The sequence below is a fragment of the Helobdella robusta genome (assembly GCF_000326865.2).
Source record: "Helobdella robusta unplaced genomic scaffold HELROscaffold_2, whole genome shotgun sequence".
Taxonomy (NCBI): domain Eukaryota; kingdom Metazoa; phylum Annelida; class Clitellata; order Rhynchobdellida; family Glossiphoniidae; genus Helobdella; species Helobdella robusta.
The window spans coordinates 7509453-7519179 of NW_008704083.1; positions in this window are offsets into that span (position 1 = coordinate 7509453).

Consider the following 9727-nt stretch of genomic DNA (forward strand, 5'->3'; position numbering starts at 1 on the left):
GAGCTTTTGCGATATTAGATCAGATCAGCCGTGAATATATACTTGTAGAAAATTAATAACGTTATAACAATCTTTTTCTTTATTTTCAATTGTATAGTTTATAAAAACATGTCAAATATTGAAAATTTAAAAATTAATTATCAATTCCAACTAAATCCGCAAAAATACGTCGTCATAATCATAGCCTTATCATGTTCATCATCATTCTCACATCATCATAATCGACGTCGTTTATATATACTTATATATATATATATATATATATATGAATCTTTACCGTTTTAACTGCATATGTAATATTGAAGCTAAATTAAAACTTACATAATAATGCTTACTTAGGTGTTTTACAATAATTTATGGTATTTGATTGTATGTGTATTAGGGTATTGTATATGCATGGTTTAGTTAAATACATTTAGGTAACATTTAAACTTTCAATTGAATAGAACACATGCGATATGTTCCCAGTAACATTACAATGTGATTACTATCAAGGTATGCTAACAAAGCATTCGATAAAGACAATAATTAAAATGTTAATCAAACATATTTATAACGTTAATATTAACAACAACAATAACAATAATTATAACAATAACAACAAACCAAGAATAATTCTATAATAATGATAATGATTCAGTAAGTAGAAGATAAAATCTTTCACGAACAAAATGCTGAGAATTTAATAATTGCTGTTATAATTAGTGTCACAGTAAATATCAAGAGCCATTAAATCATGATCGAACTCACGCTAAACCAAATGAATAGTTTCAGAGATTGTTAAATCTAAACGCATTTTTTTCCATACAAACATTATTGTTTAATATAAACAAGCTTATTTAACATAAACGTGTTTGTTTAACAACATTTCTGCCTTTTGTATCTGCACACGTGATATAACGTTAAAAACAAACAAAATCACACTAACTGTGTGAAGTTAAAATAGAGAAAACGATCAGTGCAATGAGAGTCATCATCTTCGGTGTCTTCGTCGCCACCATCGGCGTTGTCATCACTTTTGTCATCATCATTGTTACCATGCGATGAAAGCTGTCGTAGCGGAGGCAGTTGTTTGTTTTGTGATGTGATGTCAAGAGTGATGTAGATTGATCAGGGCTCTGATGTCGATGGTGACGATAGAAATTTAAAGATGATGAGGAGGGTGGAGTTGCTGAGTTCTTTCTGTTGTTTTGTTCTGATTTATAATCACGTATCTGTATTTGTTTTTGTTCTTTTCAGTCTGCCTCTCTCCCGAAAGATTCGCTGATTGAATGGTTGGCTGGATTTACGCTTGATCGGTTCGTGGCTCGTTGATTGATTAGCCGAGGATCTGAAATTTTTGAAGTTTGATATTTCAACGTACAAATGACATCATGCATGTATTTGAATGTTCGAATGTTAACTGTAAGTATGCAGTTATATTGATTGAAATCTCGTACTAATTATATTAAATAAATATAAATTCAATTAAGTAAAAAAAACTTTGATTTTAGAATTCTTAAATCAATAATCATTCAAAAATGTTGAAATCAGATAAACTTAACAAACTATTTTGATGAATTAATTTTTTTTGCTACATAACGAAAAAATGTTATGATGTATGTGGAAGGTGATTTTATAATGGGGCGGTGATTTCTGGAACGACAATATTGATCCAAAATATAATTGAATTACAGGAAAAAAAATTCACTGTGTTAAACAGAATGTTGTATCAATGGTACCAACATATTAAATTTGTTGTTCATGTATATGAAAATAATACTATTAACAATAACGAATCAAAATAAACCAGTAGCAAAAAATGAAGTTTTAAAAAAGGATTTGTAAAAATTTTTTCTCGAAAGTTTCTTCCTTGGTGTGATATTTATGCATTCAAACTTCCCTTTTTCAAATAGTTCCGCCCAGATCATCTGTTATGCTTACTACTTAATCTTTACGTTTTCAATTTTCAATTGCTTCTTATGAAATACTCTTTCAGCCATCTCTATATAAGTCGTGAAAATGTTGGAAGAAAACAATGTCAACACGTCTTCAAGCTAACGCAATATTAACAAGAAATATAATAAGAATAATTATAATTACAATTATTCACGTATACATGCTTGTATTTAATGCTTTTAATTAGCTTACAACCCAAGACACGTGTCTATTTTTGAATAAATGAAAAAAAAATTGGAATCAATGTTGCAGATTGAGGAAGACAGGAACTACACAGACGATTATCTCAATCAAATGCCTCATATATAATACTTGGCAGTAATGGTATTGAACTTTGCGGTCTGGGGCATTCATAAAATATTTTCTGCATGTTCAACGTCAAATGCTTGCGTTTCGGAAACAAAAAAAAATAAGGCTGGTCATATTCGATTATTTCAGAAATTTATTATGACCACATAACACTAAACATTTTAACAAAAATAACATGGTAGGAAACTTTTTCTATTTATAACATCAAAAACAAAATGAAGCACGTCAACCGCGAAACATCAACATGACAACTAATTCTATCTTATCTTGCAGGACATTTATATCAATAACTTGAACCACGTCACCTCACAGGATCCAAACGAAGAAATCATTCTGCATACACATCTTTCTATTGTAATTCTCCATAAACACGGGAATATTTTGATTGAAAACACAAAAAGGCTAACATAAAGTCTAAGAAAACTGAAAACATTTATTCCTTTTAAACTGACAGCATGGAAAGCATAAATAAAACAACCTTAAAGTTGCAGAAATTATTTGACAGTGGACAACAACAACAACAAAGACAACAACAAAAACAAAGAACATCAACACAGACAACATGAACGGAAATGAAGAAGCGACAAAACACAAGCATGGGCATCGGCAGTGACATGTTTACATGCCGCCTTATCTCGATCACATCGCAAACGATTTAATTCTCTTCAAATGAATTTTTCAACATGAAGAAGCAAATCAATTTGCAAGCAGTAATTTCTTTTTTAAAGCTTCGTTTCTCAGAGCTCGTATTAGAATTTAAATCTTCAATGCGAACGTGTTTTTATCAGACTAGGTACTCGTTTCTTTCGTAAAATCTACTATGTGTTCTTCTGTTAATTATTTTTGTCGGTTTTTTTATTTCAAATGTTATAAAACTTAAATCATGCATTGCTTTGATAGTTTCTTCTTCTTTATAATTTTTATTTTGCAAGGAAATAAACTGAAAAACAGACTTCACACCTCCATCTGATAAATACTTACCCACGCCCGAATTCCAAACAAGATCTGAAAACATCAAGTTTGTATCGTATCTCATCTGATTTAAAGTGCAAGTAAGTGTTTGTATGCTAATTTTTTTCAACGTGTTGAACTACCTACCAACGATCAAAAGCAGAACTATTCATCATCAGCTCATAAACAACTTCTATTGTTTATCAAGCAATCGTAAAATTGTGACAGGATCAAAAAAGTATGAAGAAGATGGATTTTTTATCCCATGTTCATTTTATTGATTGATTGCTCTTCAAACAACGTGTTTTGCTCAGAATCAAAATTCAACAGAATAATAATAGAATAAAAATTTTGTATAAATCTCTCTCAAGAGATTGTAAAAAAAAACGAAAGTAAAACTATTAAAGAGATAGGAATAACAAACTATCATTATTGATGATACGTCGTCAGCCCGTAAAACATTTCTTCAATGTTTCTTTGACAGGCGATTCATAAATGTACCTTCGATTGATATACAAAAATAAATCTCAAAAATCAAAATGTCTTAAATTTGTGGTCGATGGGTAGTTTCAGTAAGATCTAATTTACGAGTTCTGTATATCATTCGACGTGCTGCAATGAATCCAGCTTGGCAAGTTGGTTGGATAGGATACAACATCACCAAAAAACATTGAGGAAGTCAGTTATTTTATTGTTTCATTGGAAAACTATGCACATGTATAAATGGAAGCAAAATTTTAAAAATTATATGTGTATGGCTGTGATCACGATTCCACATGTATGTATGAGATCAGGGTTTCGTGACTGCATTCAATCAACAAATTACTCTTCACTACTAGCTTTTAATTAGTTGGATACCTTACAGACATAACTTCCATCTTTTTATTATTTTTCATAATTTTTGGAAAAATCTTCCTAACAACTTTTTATTTGAGATCTACTATACATCTAACATTTTGAAACGCGTGCAGTTTAATTTTCAAAATGACACAAAATTAATGCGATCAAACTGATGCGACCAAAAAAATTTCGCCAAGTTTTTGAGCTGAGTTAGTTCAATTTCAATTTGAAGTCTTCATTTCAAACTTTGTTTTAAAATAACAAAATTATTAACGAATTTATTATTGAAATCTTGCTCATACCAACATCATCGCCGTCATCAGCATCATTAATGAGATCGTTCAAGTCCTAACTCCGTTGTTAATAATCAATAAGTTGTTAATTCGGAATGACATAAAAATGGCAGTTATGATTCATGATTGGCGTGCCATGGGTTCGACCAATCTAGCTTGGTAGATCTGTATAAAGTAGATTACAGTTGTTGTTCCATACTCAAACTCAAATTTAATTTTTATTTCAACCATTTGACTAAAAAAATTTTGCTGATAGGAACAAACAAAGGAGTCAGATGAAATTGAATTTGAATGAACACATGCGTCTGTGTGAGTGTGGGGTCATTTATGAATGAATGTATGTAAGTGTTTATTTATGTATGAATGCAAATTTGAAAAATTGAAAAAAGAAAACATTTAGCCTTTATTGATTTGTGGAACCATGTGGTATTCATGTAGGGCGTATGTGTGTGTGTGTGTGTGTGTGTGTGTGGTGTGTATTGTGTGTGTGTGTTTGTGTGTGTGTGTGTGGTGTGTATTCGGGTGCATATGTACGAGTGTATTTACGTGCATGCATCCGTCCATATTTGTGGATATCCTTTTGAGAAAGGTTAGGTGGTGATGGAAAATTAATGTGCGTAGTTTTGTGTGGATGCATGTGCGTTTGTGTTGTGTGTTGTTTGATTTTGTGTTGATGTTCATATTCATGTTTGAGACTCTTTGTGTATGGATGGGTGTTTCAATATTTGTGTAAATATAAATTTGTTTTGGTCCGAGAGAATAAAATGATTCAAAATATTACCAATGATAATAGTCGACCATTTTCTTTTACGAAATTTACCGTGAATTATGTGGAAACTATGTTCGCATGTACAAATGTTTGTGTGTGCGTCAACAATTCTGGACGATATAAAACAAAATTGTCATATAATATCTTGCTACCACTGCAAGAGACTTCATGAAAAACCAACTCCTTTCAAAACTACAATCTAAATACGTCAAAATTGAAACAGTCACGCAAAAAAAACAACTCGATCACAAACAAAACAACGAATCAAAACAAATTTTCACGTTCGAATGTTTGTAAGAGACATACATTCGGAATGCGTGTTTTGCATATTTACGCATTACGCAAACAAAGTCCACGGAACATAAATAGCTTTTTTGATATAAGTAACGCCTTCATCGTGTATGTACGGTTAGTTGCACACGGCTCCATGCAGAGAAATGTAGAAAGAAGGAAAAAAACCAAACATTTATGTATGCTTAACTTGCATATGGGTGCTCAATCAATTTCGGATTGCTTGCAACCAACGCAGACTGACTGACACAGAAACGTAAACAGCTTGTACGACAGTAGTTCGGGTATGCGTGAGCCGGTGTGCCTACAAGCGTACATACACTTACCTAGATATACGTACACACACACAGGCGCACACAATGCATGTACACAAACTTAGGTGCACACACATGCTCAGTACAAACATACATTGGGTATACACCCATACTTTTATATATGCACAAGCGAATCAATATCTATTTATCTGCATGCATTTGTTTTATCTGTATAGTAAAACATAAAAATAATTATCATTCATCCATGCAATGACAAACATGCAGACGGATACATAAATCTCTGGGAAGAAACACCCTCGAGTGGGCGTACATCGTGCAATCTAACGGAACAACAAAGAGACCGACAAACAAACAAGCAAACAAACAAACTTATCAACAAACAAATCGACAATTAAAAACCGAATAGCAGACAAACATTCTTCGAGAAATCATATTACGTGCAGAAATAAACGGACAAACGAAGTGATATCCACTGCCGTCATTAGTTACATTACACAACAGAGTGATAAAAATTCATAATGCATGTGTGTGTATTTCCATTAGTGTCATTCTTCATTATATTATGTATATAAATAGTTGATGTGTTTGAAACTTGTTTTACTGGTGTTTAAACTAAACGTAAGAAGGTACTGAAATGTAAGCAGATGCCTTGAAATATGGACCTGGATTTCAATGGCACGATTTGTTGGAGTTGTAAAAATTCAAGTGCTCCAGAGATGGGATGTTGTCTGCTGTGCTCTGCTGGGTGGCACTCTGGTTAGTATTTAATTAGCAGTCGTATTAGCAGCAGTAGTAACAGTAGTAGTGGCAGTGGCGACAGTATTGATACTAGTAGTAGTAGTTGTTGTGACAGTGGTGGTAGAAGTTTAATGGTAACGTAAACTACGGAAAAAACATTGAAATATTAAGTGAAAGTAATGAAATTTTTTTTATCGTCAAACACACATTAAGTTGATTAAAAACTTAAATAGGTCATGAAACAAACAAACCGCCCGGATAACTCGGTCATTAAACGTATGATGACGTCACGATGATGACATAGATATGAAAATGATGACAAAACCAATGATGATGCCAACAAAGATGACGATGATGTGATAACGATGATGAAAGTAGTGATGAGAATAATGATGAAGATGATTATAAAGAAAAACATTAATATAATAATGATACGATGGGGATTCTGGATAATTCCACTTAACATGCTGGATGAAAATATTTTTCTACATTGGGTTAATAAGGATGATGAAGGAGGAGAAGATGATAATAATGATGGTGACGATGAAGAAAATGAGAATGACGATGGGACTGGTGATGATGAAGATGACGGTGATAAGGATGATGAAACGAAGGATGATGATGACGAAACTGATGATGAAGATCATGATGATGAAACTGATGATGATGAAAAAGATGACGATGATGATGAAGATGATGAAAAAGACAATGATGAGGATGATGAAAATGATGATGGTGATGGGGATGATGAAAATGATGATGGTGATGGGGATGATGAAAATGATGATGGTGATGGGGATGATGAAAATGATGATGGTGATGGGGATGATGAAAATGATGATGGTGATGAAGAAAATGACAGTGGTAGTGATGATGAATTGATTGCAAAGATTGAATAATGACGATGACAATAACATAATTGTGTGTTGATTTATTTACTCGTTGTTTTTTTTTGTTTTGCGTTAATTCAAGTAACAATTTTATAAATCCAACTGCAGACAATCGTGTATACAATAATATTTTAACAAAAATTCATCAAAGAATAACTTCATCCACGACTAAATACGACTAAATCCATATGTAACGTTACACACATACACACACTACTGCACAAACATACACATAAAGAAAAACACACACACATACACACACACTAATGCACAAACATACACATAAAGAAAAACATACACACACACATACACATACAAAAGCGCACGCAGAGTGGATGTCTAAGATGTAAGAACGCGAAGATATTGAAATTTATCTTGTTCCTTCGTGTTCATTTTAAAAGCGGCTCAACGCCATCCTTTTATTGTTGTCATCCGACGAAACTTGCCATGCTATCTTCTTACAAATGTTCTCCACCCACCAGTGTCGTTGTTGTCGTTGCTGCTGCTGCTGCTAAGGATGCTGAAGATGATGTTTTTGTTGTTAAACATGTTACCGATTATGATAGCTGCAATGATAATGTGAGAGATGATGATGGCTGCAAAGATGAGTGGATAAAATTTCATCAAAACTTTTACTACTTTTAAAACAATTTTTTGTTAGTTTCATTCTTTTGTATAAAAATTTAAAAAATTCATCTAAAAAACAGGTTTTTCAAGAAAAATGTGTCTTCTTACTCCCTACCGAAGTAATCTTTTAAAATGAAATTTTCATTAACCCGGACACTTGAAACAGAAAAATTATGAATATTTGAAGAATAATCTTACAATCTGCACATGTTACAACACTTTATATAACATTTTCATCGTCATTTTTATCATCATCATCGTCTTATAATTATTTTTAGTATTATTAATATAATATATAATAATAGGAGAAATAATAACCATATTATTATCATGATGGTGATGACGTTTAGGATGATAATGACGTTAACAATAATAATATCAAGACAATAAAAAAAAATAATAACTCTCTTTTTATTTATCAGCAAAGTTAAACATTTTTTTTAGAAAAATTTCTGTAAGAATGACTATTTTATGCAAACCTCGTCTGTGTTATTATTTATAAACATGTATCTAGATAATTTATTAGCAGTAATTGTTTTTTCTGTTCCTATTATTATTATTATTATTATTATTATTATTATTATTATTATTATTATTATTATTATTATCATCATCATCATCATCATCATTATTATTGACAATATTTATTCTGATTTTTCAAGTATTTCGTGCCATTTTATTAATATCATTTTATTATTATAATTTGTTTATAGTTTTTTCGAAATTGTCTGACTTATAAATTTCATTCAATTTTACTTAGTTATTAATATTTTTAAGATGATTATGACGGCTGTGTTTGTTGATGTTGTTATTGTTGTTGTTAATATTATTGTATTGTTGTTGTTGATGTTGTTGATGTTGTTGCTATTATTGTTTTCGCTGCTGTTGTTGTTTGTATCAATGTTGCCATCTAGTCTTTATTGCTATGGAAATAATTTTATTGCAGTCTAATTGTTGTGGGTGTTGTGGTGTTGTTACGCTACACTACTATGCCAGCTGTTATTGTTGTTGCTCTTCTGTTGTTATGTCAATGTTTAGTTAATGTAGTTGTTGTGTTGCTGTTTGTCATGGTGATGTTGCGATTGTGTTTTGTTCAGTGAAATAGTTTTGAAATGTTTTTTTCTCAGATTTTGAATAACGTTTTATATATTTTTTTGTTGACTCTTCCTTTGGAAATTTATACTTCGCAGTTTCCGTCCGTTCTATCACGACGTTTTGTTGTTCTAAGAATGCTACAATCTTTTTGTTGGATTGAACGCAAGTTAAATTATCAGTGGCTATCTCATAATAGTGATAAGTTTTAAATGGATTTTCAATTGATTTTTTATTTTTACGCATATTCTAAAACAACACTGCTCTTGTGTTATACTTGTGTTATACTTCGTTATACTTTTGGTCGCATTTTTCAGTGGAAAGATTTTTTTGAATGATTTGTAGCAGTTGTGTTTCTTGTTTTTGCGAAGGATGTTGGTAGGGATTGTTAAATTAACGAGTCCTCCTCGCAAAGAGTAGCGAATAATTTATCGCTGAAGTATTTGATGGATTATCTTCTTGTCTTGGCGGTAGCTGGTTCTTGAGCTCAATAACAAAACTTTGGTTGTTTTGCTACTGTCGTCGATGTCTTGATGCTGTTGGTGATTTTTCTGTTTGCATATTGCTGGTGACGCGTCTGTGATGTCAGATAAAGTGTTGTTGGTATATTTCATTGAATGTTCGTCTATGTTCTCCCTTAACTTTACGTTTGTTCGTACGCTATTGCGTCATATTGCTTAGGTATAGAGTAGAAGCATCATTTCTATCGTTTTC